Genomic DNA, 13,337 nt, shown 5'->3' with positions numbered 1-13,337 from the left:
AGATCGACACCCATCAGTTTTCTGCGGATTTCAATGGCAAATAAGCCAACATCTTGAAATCTAAGGATGAGGAACTAGATCAGATCCAGAATAGAGAGAATAGAGATCGGCTCCAGTTTAGCCAAGACTTTAGAGAGCGCAATGTTGAAGACTGGAGATAAATGCACTTTTGGGACTGGGAGAGAGCAAGTGTATCCCGAATTCGGGGTTATAATGTTAACAGATGACTTCAAAAGTAGCTTATTATAGAAATATATATGAAATATGAATACACTCTCACACTCATCTAGATCCTCTCACACAGCTATATCTAATAACTACAATCTATGTACGTCCATTATAATGTCTCTGGAGCGCCCGCGTCAGCTCACACAGCAAGTAAACCATCATATCATAATTTTATGACTCCGCAAGTGTGTATGTATGCGTGTGTAACCTCTTAACGGTGTTATGCATATAAATTTTGCGCTGACACGCTTTACGCTCGTTTTTCGCTCATCCACAAAGCGCTGAGAAATTATTTTGTTAATAATAACCGAAAATGTTAGCGCTCCCTTTGGTGTCATATTCATTGGTAGCTTTGATTGTTGCCACTGTGCGTGTTGTTGTACTGCTGTACTGCTTAGTTTGTTGTTGCATGTCGCTAAAATTCACGTTGCCGTCGTCGTGGCAACAACTTTATGTGGCATATCAGTGTTTTAATTGGAGAATGAGTATGAAATTGGTGGTAAACGAGGAAAGAGCTGCCAGACGATCTGTATCGGTTGAAAGACACACATACACACCCGCAGCTATTTTAAAATATATACATACAGTTTGTTAGATATTTTCATTAGTGATGCTAATGAACGGAAAATGGTGATACCTGCTTGCTCACACACACCTTACATTCATCCTTGACATTTGCTTGTCTGCGCTCACGAAGTGTAAAGCTCTGCGAGGTGAATTTATATCTACGCCTTTGTCTCTGTGTGCCTGAGTCATTGAATTTCTCAGAATTATTGTGGCATTTGCGATTAATTAAATTATGAAAATAGGGAGCTAACTCTCTGTGGCTTACGCGTAGCTAATCTAAAATTAAATTGTTGCGGTACGGTCGTTGATGTTTCACTGTCTGAACTATAATTTTTATTATAATTGCATATGAGCATATATCCTTTTATGTGTTTTTATATACCTAAGAGACTATTTTTGATTAGGCTAGACCTCACTTAATGATATTTTGATTGATTGAAGTAATAATTTCACTTGCTTATGGTCGAGACATCACCTTATATTATAATTTTCTTGCAATAAACCTGTTGAGAACTACAGTAGTCTTTGTTAATGAATGAAATAGTGCGTAAAAGTCTTGAAAATTACATAGATACAATATTTTTATAATTTTTCGTAGTAACTGATTCGCACCTATCCTTTTGTGAAGACCATTGTGAAACAATGAGACTAAAATCCCCTCATTGATTGATTTCTGAGAATCTCTCGTCTCTAAACCAGCCCGTGCTTCTGATTAAGTTCATCAGTACAAAAAACTTTATCTTGCAACCTACGAAATATTGTCAAGAAACCCTCGACCAATAGTTGCGACTCTTTTCCTATACAGATATTTACCTTCCCTTATAAGATGTTTTATAGTTTCCACTTCCTTTCCTTCCTGACAGCTTCTATAATAGTCGGTATATTGTGCTCCTAGTCAGCTGGGATATCTTTCAATTAGATAGTACTCTCTTAGCACCCCTATTAGATTTCTTTGCCTGCTCGTTGCACAGGTTAGGGATTGAATGTTAGATGCTATAAGAGATCAAGGCATTTTTTCAACAGCTTCTACGAAACTCAGATAGATATCATAGATAGTAAATCAGGTTTGCAATGCGACCTAAGGTAGCCTAGACCACAACAACTCACATAGCTCAAACACATTGATGAATCCCAATAAACTGTTAGGTGCTATTGAAGCGATGATATCCCTTTGAGGAAACATGGATTCAAGGACCTTCATCCTGCGCCTGCAGACTGCTGGACAGTCCATCAGCAGGCATTCTGTGCATTCCTTGTAGTTGTTGCTAATACCTCTCCCTGCATGACCTTTCCGGAGCAGCTCATTAGGGTTTCGGTGCTACCAGTTTGGTGGATACTGCGGAGCGGGTGAGCTCTTTCGACTGTTCATTTCCGGTTATATTTTTGTGACTGCGCACCCAGATGAGTTGGACTTGGTTATAACTTGACAGACTGTTCAGCATTTCTATGCACTTTTGCACCACTAGCGATTTTATATCATAAGGAGAGATCGCTTTAAGTGCCGCTTGACTATCGCTGAGTGTGGCGATACTCCTACTTAAAGAAGACCATTGTACTCTCATACTCTCGTATACTTGCCCCACTTTAAGACACATTTCAATCATTCCTCGTGACAGTCCACATTCACTTCGTGGGGACTGCGTCAGTGTGACGCAACACTTTTAATTAAAACTGACGCATGAATTAATTACCCACACATCGAAACAAACACATATATGTCAGCATAAAGAGTTTATTAACCCACACATATGAACATATCATTTAATTTCTCAATTTCACACACACACACTCTCTCGCACACTCGGCGTACAAAGAGCGACACGCAGCATTGCTTTCGCTGAAACGACAAATTATTCATAATTTTTAGCGTTAATTTTAATGAAATACTTTCAATTCATAAACTCATCCGTCAACGTTGGAAAGCCGCGCACGCAAACAAGCGAAATGTCAGCCGTTCAATCAGACAGTCCACGAGGCGGCTAAAGCGGAAAGCGCTGTGTGTGTGAGTGTGTTAATTTACCCTTTAAAACGGTAGCATAAAGCGCATAAAGCAGAAGAAAGCATGTGATTTTTCGTTCACAATCAAATTTCTACATGCATACATTTATATGTGTATTTGTGTGTGTTAAGCGTGTGCTTGTGTGCGCCAGTTCGTTGACACGTTTAATTGAAAATTCACATCAATCTCTGTCAGACCCATTGAAATTAGAAATTAATGCCATATTAATATGACAAAGTCACGATATTGTCTGTCCGCTTGGTTGCCAGCGCTAAGTCTATATGTGTGTGAGTGTGAATATACATCAAGCAGGCGTATGTGTATGCATTCATATACTTATATACACATTATGCTAGTCTAGTCTAGATTTTATTAACTCACTTGAACTTTTACGCACACATACATGCATAAAACACAAAATCCAATATCGCCTTCAATCACCGCGTCTGCTTGTCTACGGTGCCGTTATAATCGCAAGTGTAACGGTAAGCCATTCTTAGCGCTTACCGCTGCCACTCAAAGCACTTGGTAGTTTTCCAAGCACACCTACGGCTTGCTGGCTCACATACTTATGTATATGTTTGTATGTACGTATATATACTTTTTTATGTATGTGTGTGTTTGTGTGATAACGGTTGCTAATTGAAGTTAATTTAGACACGCGTGAAAATACGCGCATTCATAATAAATAGATTGTGCGGCTTGCTTGTACGAATGAGCATTTGTACATACAAACATATATACGAGAAGCCAATTTGAAAATTATTCGAGTGAGCGGTAGTCGTGATTTGAAAATTTTTCAAAAGTGACTGCTGCGTAGGGATCTATCTTGAAAAAAAACTTGTTGGAGAGTTTAGGGATAGTAATATCAAAGAAAAGGTTCTTCCTAGAGACAGACCAAGAAATAGAGACAGAGCTAGAAATAAAAGGAGGAAAAATAAAGTAAAAATAAGAAAGAAAGAGAGAGAAAGGAAGAAAAATAGAAAAGTGAGAGAGTCTGGGTCTCACATATGTATGTATGCCTTGGCAATTATGTAGATGCCAATCTTTGATATTATCGAACCTTTCTAAGCCCATAAGATCTTTGTCATCTCTGCTTTAACTGTTCTCGATATACAAGCATATTTTTGACCGAAAAAAATCGTATGTCGAATGAGAAAGGAGCTCATGTCAACGTGCGGTGTGTATAACGTGGGTAGCTGCTGACGACAGCCTTGGCCCATGGCGCTCAAAAGCACAGCGGATCAAATCAGTACCAATTTGGCAGTGTGTAATTGACATACCAATCATCGAGGTAGGGTTCGAGGCCTATCTAAAACCTCTGCCGTACTTTGGGTCTAGCACCCGATAGCAATGCAACTCCATATTCAACTGAAAGAATGTCAGTTCTTCCCGCATTCAAGTTCTAAGCACAACCATCACTGTTGTCCCCGAGGTGCCATTGCACATGAGCAGGTTGGAGCGAAGAGCTCCTGCTCCCCGTGGTACCAGAATTAAGTCTCGAGCCAGACCCTGTAGTCGAAACCACTACCAGCGGAGCTTACATATTGCTCTGTACTTGTGACAAGTGATTGGATCCCATACGCATATTTCACGCACAGATCATTCAGAAAAGATCTTAGCTGGGCCTGATACCCAGTTAAACCTCTTCGCCGTCTTAACAATTCAAGCGCTAACGATTTTAGCTGTTCGACATTCCAACTACTGAAGTTCACACCGACAACATTTAAACGTTCATCAGCCCAGCTAATCCCCATACCATCCAGATCTCTAATGTACAAGTACATAATGCATTCTGAGGAGCTCTGGACAGTACTAAGTTGACCAATGTGGTAAGAGGTCTGTGGAATATTTGAGGTGAGGTGCCAAAAAAACTTGCAGCGTGCTAGTCTGTCGACTTAGAATTCCTGGTTTGGAGAGATAAAATATCTCACAAGAATTTGTGTGTCTCTAACCAAATAAGCATCGCAGAAATTAATGCGTGTGTAGACACGAAGTTGCACATGTGATTGACATGCCGAAATTCATAACTTCAGGAAGTGTGGGTGCAAACTGACGCAACCAAGTGGAAAACTGATTGACATTTGACGCTCTAAAACCACAAATAATCGGCTGTTATTAGATTACAAAGCCATATATTACACTATATAAAAATATATAAACTTACACATGTATATCAACACACATGAAAGCGCTGCTTATAAATATTCTTTTCAATGCTGAAAGCGCCAACTTCCTATCTTTGGATGTACCTTTCACTCCGTTTGACGGCAAATGCCAATGAGTTGGCTGTTATTAGCTGACACGTTTTAAATTGAATTTGTTGCTACTGCAAATTTCCTATACTGACATACAGCGAGCATGAGTGGCGAAAATGAGAAACGTTTGGAAATAGAAAAAGTAAAAAGTGTGGAAAATGTGAAAGTATTTCCATTTTCTTGCTTGTTGGTCTATTGATTATGACTTGTAGTTTTTTGTGGCGGCGGCAACAAAGCGGAAAGCAAATCAATTGAATATAAGTAAATATTACGCTCGCATTTTTCGATTCTGAGCATAGCTACCAACATAACTCAAGACCTGCCTTCCTTCCGACCTTTCCTGCCTTTCCTGTAGCTAACAAATAGCTACTTGTGGTGAGCGGCACAGCGAGTGGAGCATGAAAAACGCTTGTCAGCCCGTTTGCGTGATAGTGAGTATTAGCTGGTTATGTCAGCGCGCTGTTTGGCGGCAATGATTTGACAATTTGCACGCCACGCTGGTAGATTAGGTGGCGAATTAGGCTGAAAAAGGCGAAAACATGCCTCATGCCTTAGATTCAGTAGAAGCGTTGCGGAAATAGGTCAATATAAGTACTGGTTATGAATGGGTTATATATGGTAAAAGAATCTTAATTTCCGATTTTAGATGACATTTTGGCAGGCACAAATGTTTGGTTTTATGTAATAATATCGATAAAGAACATAATGATAATATCAACTTATCGAAACATCGAAGACTTAACTAAAAATATATCGATTTTTTGATTACAACAAACAAACGATACCAAAAATATCGATATATTTCTTCTATATTCATATTCAACACATGCTGCCTGGTTTCAACTTGAAATTTTCTCATTGGGTTATGTCTGTTGTCATTTATTCATGTGCCTAATCTCCAGTTATGGCTTTGTTTTGACACTGATTTCTTACACCCATACCAAAGCTTCTATGAATGCGTGGTACATTATGAGACTTCATTCGTGAATAACAAAAGTATATAATGTATTCGCTAGAACCCCTTCGAAGCCTTGCTCATATCTCCTCTAACTTGACGCATGCATTCGTGCGCAGACAGGCGAAAGGACATAGGGAATGAGTGCGCTGATTTTTGCACAGAATTCACATTTCACAAACAGGTTTCATGCTTCAGCGATTTCTTGAAATTCAATTTATATCGTGCAAAGCTCAATGCCACCGGCAATGACCGTCAGCATCAATATCAACTATTGTGACGGTATTTGCATGCCGGTGAGGAGTGGTTGTGGTACTTGAACTTTCGATAACTGAAGTGACATTGACGTTTCGAAACTCTGTGCTAGCACTCCGTATCAGGTTCTGGTAAGAGTGTCAAATATTTTCATTAGAAAGTCAAAACTTTCAATATGAGCCAGTGGAAAGTAAACTCCTTCACCGAGCTGCACTCCGCACTGAAAAGCCAAATAAATATCTTGAACCGCCCATTATTGGTGACTATTATCGACACCGTGAACACTACCAGCCTTAACTTATAAAATGTGTTGCTTTAGACTCAAGATCTGTTCATATTGTAACTCCAGTTTAAGAACTTTGCTTCAGAAGCGTGAACCACGACAATTTGTGATGGAACGGTATTTTGTTGAGGTTTTCTTAAAGACAAAATACCGTAATATCTATGACAGAAATAGCTTGAAATTATCCATTGTGAAATAGATGAAGGAAGGCGTTCTTTGTAATAGAAATATATAAATAAAGAATATTTTGCCTTCAGCATGTGTCTCGGCTCTTTGTGAACTTGTGAAGGGCTATTTTTTGCCTTCAACTTGTGTTTCGAATGTTTATGAACTTGTGAAACGGCAGTATGAATGTGTCAAATCAGTGAGAGCAAGAAAAAAGTTTTGCAGCAAACATGAATATTTCAAGTTACTGTAAATAACAAATAACGATCGTATGGCAAAACGTTCTGAGTATTTAAAGCAACAAAAATATAAAACTTTACCAAAAAGTACTGAGTTTCCCGATTGCAATAATAGGTTTTCCAAATCTCGAAATAAAAAGGCAATCTACGTATAAAAATACGCTCTACAAACTAGAAATATTCCTACCGTCTGTAGCCTTCACAGAAGAATTTATTATTCTGAAAGAAACGAACTTGTGTCCATTACTAATTTGAGCCCGCCAGCAGTTAGTAATTCCAGTTCGCAGTTGACAGCATAAATTGCTCAAAGCTGTGCGTGATTTCCCTTCTAATTCTCACTCAAAGAAACCGCCGCGGCTTTAAGTCGAGCACTTCCCATGCAGCTTAAGGTGCTTTACCAGTAAGGCCATTAACTTTGTGGGTGAATGCATTTGCATTCCCCTTGCTTGCTCCACATACAATTCATGCATTTAGCATACAAAAGGCAGCTTTCTACCACAAAGGCTTACACAACAAGCGCGCATTGGCTGCGTGACGAAACGCCTTTGTGGCATGAACGCATTTAACGTACCGTCATTAATTGCTAATACCTGCGGAAAATCCTCTTAAATCACTTGTTAATTAATGCCAAAACAATAAATAACAAATTGTCAATGCCGCCAACGGGTAGGCATTTCCCATAATGTACGCACACAAGCGTCTCTAAAGTGACAGCGAAGCCACCCAAAGCGCTGTTGGGCGTCGTGTGGCGAGCGGGACCACACATAGTGGCCAATGGCGCTCATACATGCACAAATAGGTGTGAATGGTTAGTGCATCAGGGTTTCCCACAGCAGTCAATGTAGCCCGAGTGTGTGTGTGGATGTGTTGCAACACGTCCATGCGACATGCATTACTTCCGCATTAAATTTATATGCTCAACTCCACACCAAACTATTTCCGTTTTATATAAATCTTCATTTGTGCGCGCTAATGCCAACAAAGTGCAGTCAAAATGTACAACAACAATAAGGTATTCCTGTATTGCAGTATTTTACGCTCATCACTTGCCTTATGTCCTGTCGTTTATTTGTACCGCTTTGTCTTTTTATTATTTTTTTTTTTTTTGTTTTTTTTGGGTGAACATTTGTCTGCTGCATTTTGCTGCAGCTTCGAAAAGAAGACTGTAGGATGGCAGTTAACAACTGTCTTTTTCACTTACAAATACACACACATTAATTTCTCACATTCTTCTTTCATAAGTAACTCGAAAATGGTTCAACTGCTTTTATTCGAAAGTACAACAGCAACAGTGCAATTGACATTCAGAAAACACACACAAAAAAACTAAAAAAAAATACTGAAAAAAAAAAATCAAAAAACTGTAGAAGGGAAATAAAAATAAGTAAAATAATATCTTGAAAATCTTCAATCTGTGTGCTCTACTCATTTCTTTTATTTTTCTTCTTCCTGATCTCGTTGCAGATGCGGCATGTACTCATCGTTTCCGGTGTGCGAGTGGAAATGCTTGAATGCTGTTAACCGTTGAGAGGTGAGTAGAGCTGAGTGTAGTGAGTTGAGCTCAGCCGTGCTGAGCTGAGCTGAGGTGTGTGTGTGCTAGAGTGGTCTGTGTGTGTAGTTGTGTGTGTCTGTCTCAGCATGACGTAGCCACATTTTTATTGACGCCTTAGTCTGGCCAAACAAAGGCAACAAAAGTCGGGAAAAAGTACTTGCACAGTTACAGACAGACAAATTGTAGAATGCCTGGTAGCCAATGAAAGTGAAAACTGCACAAAAGCGCTTAAGTAAAGTAAATAAAAGCGAAGGAAAAGGAATTTGTTGCATATGTACTTTTTTTGTAGTTAGACAGTGAGTAGAATTTATTTTGTTTACATGTGTTTCCTTGAGAATGGAAGGTCGAAGGAACCAAGACAACGAATAAAATACATACCCAGTTGAGAAGTTTTTGGGAAGATGGCTTTGCTTTTTTGACGTTGAAGCATGCGTCGAAAAAATGAACTTATCTTTCCTTTGTCACACTACTTTTTCTCTTTCCTCAACCTCAAGTAACCTTTCACCAATAAAATAGCCAGGTAACTGTATTTCTAAGTATGCTTGAAACCGTATTTGGACTATCAGAAATATGATAGTACAATTTTCATTTCACTATTCAAATCCTCGGGCTTTCATTTCCCATACTCTGCTCAAGTACTTGTGGAGTTTTATTCATTAACCGTTCAAGAATTACAAAATTTTTGAACTACTCGAATGAAATAATTAGTTTTATGTGTTTGAAAGCATGATTATCAACTAATTTCAGCTGCTAGTACATTGCTAAGCTATTTAAAAACCGCAAGTTCCATATTCCGGACATCTGGCTATGGAATAGATCACCAGATTGAGGTCTAACACAGCGAAAAGTTGATTCTTCTAACAAGTAACAATGCAATAGTCACTGGGTTAGAATTACTACTTCAATCTGTCACTTATTATGTTTTGTATTGCTCAAAAACATAAAAGACTGCTCGCTGGACACCTATGCTTTCTTCGCTCCATGCTTCGTACTTTTCTTTGACGACCAGTTTGTTTATTCCTTTCTATCGCTTTTGTATAGTCAATGATTTCATCGGTTAGTTATAGATTTAAGATTTCGCTTTTTTATCGATATTTTTTGATTATTATTTGCTGCTTCAATAATTCCGAAATATCCGCTAACTCTCTCTCCGCGTTTTAAGTGCAACCAACTGTCGCGGCAGGCCCTCGAAATGATGCTCACTCAACCCACAATGCTTTGGGCTGCGTGCGGCACCTTCAAGCGTACTAACGGTGTCATCAAAACGTGGTCGTCGAAGCATTTTGCGTCAAGCAGCCGGTAAACAATGCTGATTGATGTTTATTGCTATACACCACACGCCGGCGCTTGTTGGATGTACAGACTCTACTCTCTCTCTTTATTCTGAAAAGCAAGTTTAGTTGTGCGCCGCCATCCTTTTTAGGAGGCTTTGTTTGTGTTTTTGCGTTTGTTGCCGCTACTAAGATCCTTAGCGCCAAAAGTTTGTTAACAATATGTCATTTACAGTCATAATATAAATTTGAAAAATTCGAAAGTTTGCTTTATGTACTTGTTGTTGCTTTATATTTTTTTCCTTCGTACAAGGCGCCTTCATTGTGTTGGCCCGCCCGGAAACGTTATAAAGACGGATTTGTGTTGCCACGTTGATGTGTGCTGCCGTTAAATATATGTGTGCTTGTGTATTCAAGCTAACATTTTCATCAATAGTGTCTTTATAAATTAGATTTTCGCTGAAATGGTTTTTGTCAGTCACAATCAGAGTTGGGTTAGAGGCGTCCAATCTATCTTTTCCAATTTTTTTTCCGGTTTCAAGTGTATTAATGCTTCAAAACAAATTTGCTATAATAGAGTTACTTTGCAACGGTAGCGTCGCGGGTTGAGCCGGGTAGTTTTCTAAAGGATTAATAGAATAGTGGATGTGACTAGATTTAAAAACAAGTTGATTTCGAACAAGCTTAGGAACTTTTACGAAAGTAAAGGGATCACTTGTATTTATATAAAAATGCTCTTAAGAAGCGTGTTATTTCTTATGTAATGTATATACGTGACTTAGGTATTTATTAGGCTAGAATGAAAGGAATTTTTGAAAAGTCTATTTTCATACTGCACAGAGCCTAACAGAGAGTGGCACGTGCGCGAGAAATTTGTAGAGTTTGTTGACATATGTGTGTCTGTTATCGCTTCAGGAATTCAATATATTTGAACAATATTTTACATCTATTAGAGATTCTCTAACTAACACTCAAAAGTGGATGTTTAAAGAAATAAACCTCAAAGCCTCAGGTAATGGTAACTTAATATAATGAATGATGCAGTCAAGGACACTCGAGAGCTCACGTGTAATCCTACTTGGACTACCATAGACACTTGTCCGCTGAACCTAGAACCCCTAGGGATGGATCCAAAACACGCTTGTCCGTTGTGATTGATGTTAGTATCTATTCCAGTCCATTTGTCGTATTCTTATCACGTTTGGAAATCGAGATGTTACAGCTGTACAGTGGAGAAGAAAGCCTCTAAGTGTTTCCATCTCATTTATCTCATTGCAACTTAGACAAGTTACGTCCAACAACATTTTTAGCCTCACCGTATGAGTGTCAATGGAATAATCTTCAGTTAGGACGCCAATTATTGCGGCTAAGTTAGCATTGCTAAGATATAGTAGTTCAGTAGACCTTTTGTGTTCCAATCTGTTCTAAAATGCCTTCGCAATGCCACAAGTTCTGTTTGCTGGCCAACGCTTGCTGAGCAGGCCCGAAGCCCATAGAAGGAGTGCCCGAGTGCACGATGATAGTGAATACCTGTTCATTCCCATCCTGATGTCATTAAGATATGGGTGCCTTTTGTTGCAAGCTAAACTGGTTTGCAATTTCCGCCGATTTTTCTGAGGCTAGGCTCCCAGATATGTTAATATGAAAATAGCTTAATGCTACAGCTAGTGGGGTCACACACTCCTTGACTAGCCTTGAGTTCAAGGCCTGTAGAGCAGCTCTGCTTTAGAAGTGGATGATACCTCCCTAAACGATCCAGCACTACGAAGAAGCATGTCTACTGCCACCTTGATGCCACTTCTGCTTGAAAGACAGTACAGTGGTCTGGTAGTCTAAAACAAGTGCTAATTGAGATCTTCCGACAGCAACATACACCCCTAAGGGTCTAGTTCAGCTTCGATCTATCCGTAAAAAGGTTCATTGTGCCTCTTCTCCAGCGTTTCCACCATCTACATATCCCTCGGAAGTACTTGCGCAGAGAAAATACTGCTAAGATCAGGTTCCGCGGCCCAGTGGCCCAATTTCTCATGGTTGCAATCGAAGTGAGAGAGGATTTCGGAATGGATCTGACTGGGATCCTTAATATATCCAGTTTACAGGACCCCAATAGCAACTTTAATTCTAAATAACTTTACTTCAAACTCAAGTTGTCAGAGCTTTCATTGTAACTTGCAGAACTCATAAAGCTCGCAGAACCCATGAAAGCTCTAGCAAATTAAATTTTTGCCGTAGAATATTTCTGGGACTTGATTGTGTTATTTTTTGCTGCTCAATGGTAAATTTTCTAATGACCTTGAAATGTATTCGTACTAGATTTTAGTGAAGGAACATAATTTGAGCTTTCACTTTCAGCATATCACATACTTCTAAAGCTTTTAAAAGCTTTAACAACCAAATTTTGAAGCAGTATTCCATGTATGAGTTAGTGAAGTGAGGAGCGATTATTGTTACTTAACTATTTGTGATTAAAACCTTATATTTTTATAAAAAAAATATAGAAAGGTAAATTCCGACAGAACAAGGAAAGATATTGTCATTATATGCGAGTTTTTCGAAATAATTCTTGAACTTACAAAGTAACTTACATCTGAGAAATATATCGTATGTGACAATTTCATTTTCCCTACATAAAGACAATTTCTACAAATCACAAAACTATAAGAGAAAAGAAGTCTTTATTTATATAACAAACAAATATGTTTTGCACACAACTGTCAAAACATAATTAAGAGCTGACCGAAAAGATACTTCCTTACTGAATGCAACATAACAAATAAAATCAGTAATCAAAGCAAAATGCAAACAGTAAGTCAGTGAAGGAAGGAAGTAGCGACGGAAGTTGCAAACAAAAACCAACAGTGATGCCACACATTAGCAAAAGAAGCGTACGAAACCGAAAAACAAACAAAAGTACAAAATCAATGCAACAAATCGTAAGAGTACAGTAACTAATTGAGTCTGCTGTGGCAAATAATGAATTTATAATAATATAATACCAATCTAAATGTGACTATAGAACCATACAGCAGGCGTATAATGACGCCATGGGGGTCTACAGTCTTTGCAAATATTTATTGTTCGCCACAGACAACTTCATTTCACAGACAATTCTGCATGCGGAGTAATATCCATCTACATTTAAAGTTCTTTGCCGTCCACTACTTGGTATGCGTGTGAAATTATGCTGTGCGCCGCATGTGTGTGTTCGATTCGCCAGCATCTCAGCCTTGCTTGAGGGTGCAGAAATGACAAATGATGTCATTAAAAGAAAACTCCCATACGTGTGGGCTACTTGCAGCTGTCTGCCATTTGCACTGTGTCTCTGCTGATTTTAGACCTACGAGTCGGCTTGTCCGTCCAGCCAGCGTATCTCTGCTTCGGCAATTGATTTATCAACCATAAGCAGAGTAGATAACTGCTGGTCACTGGTATTCATTAACTTGTAACGTTAGTCTATACATTCATATTTATTTGCCTGTTGTGGCCACTGACCGCTTTCGAAGGTGTCATATATTCCACATTAATTTGTCATATCCTGCTGTGTGCGCCATGCCACCTTGGCGAC

At 38.9% G+C, this 13,337-nt stretch overlaps 1 long non-coding RNA gene across 1 annotated transcript in view; it reads left to right on the top strand.

Moving 5' to 3' along the window:
- LOC125778732 (uncharacterized) overlaps positions 1-13,337 on the top strand; it is a 138,302-nt gene that overhangs the window by 101,004 nt on the left and 23,961 nt on the right. Inside the window, exon 4 of the long non-coding RNA XR_007422888.1 lies at positions 8,414-8,480. This is a non-coding gene — a long non-coding RNA (uncharacterized LOC125778732). The remainder of the gene's footprint in view (positions 1-8,413; positions 8,481-13,337) is intronic.

The sequence above is a fragment of the Bactrocera dorsalis genome, chromosome 5 (assembly GCF_023373825.1).
Source record: "Bactrocera dorsalis isolate Fly_Bdor chromosome 5, ASM2337382v1, whole genome shotgun sequence".
In the NCBI taxonomy this organism is placed as follows: Eukaryota; Metazoa; Arthropoda; class Insecta; order Diptera; family Tephritidae; genus Bactrocera; species Bactrocera dorsalis.
Note: the sequence above shows the minus strand (reverse complement) of the source record. Positions and strands in the feature narration are given on the sequence as shown.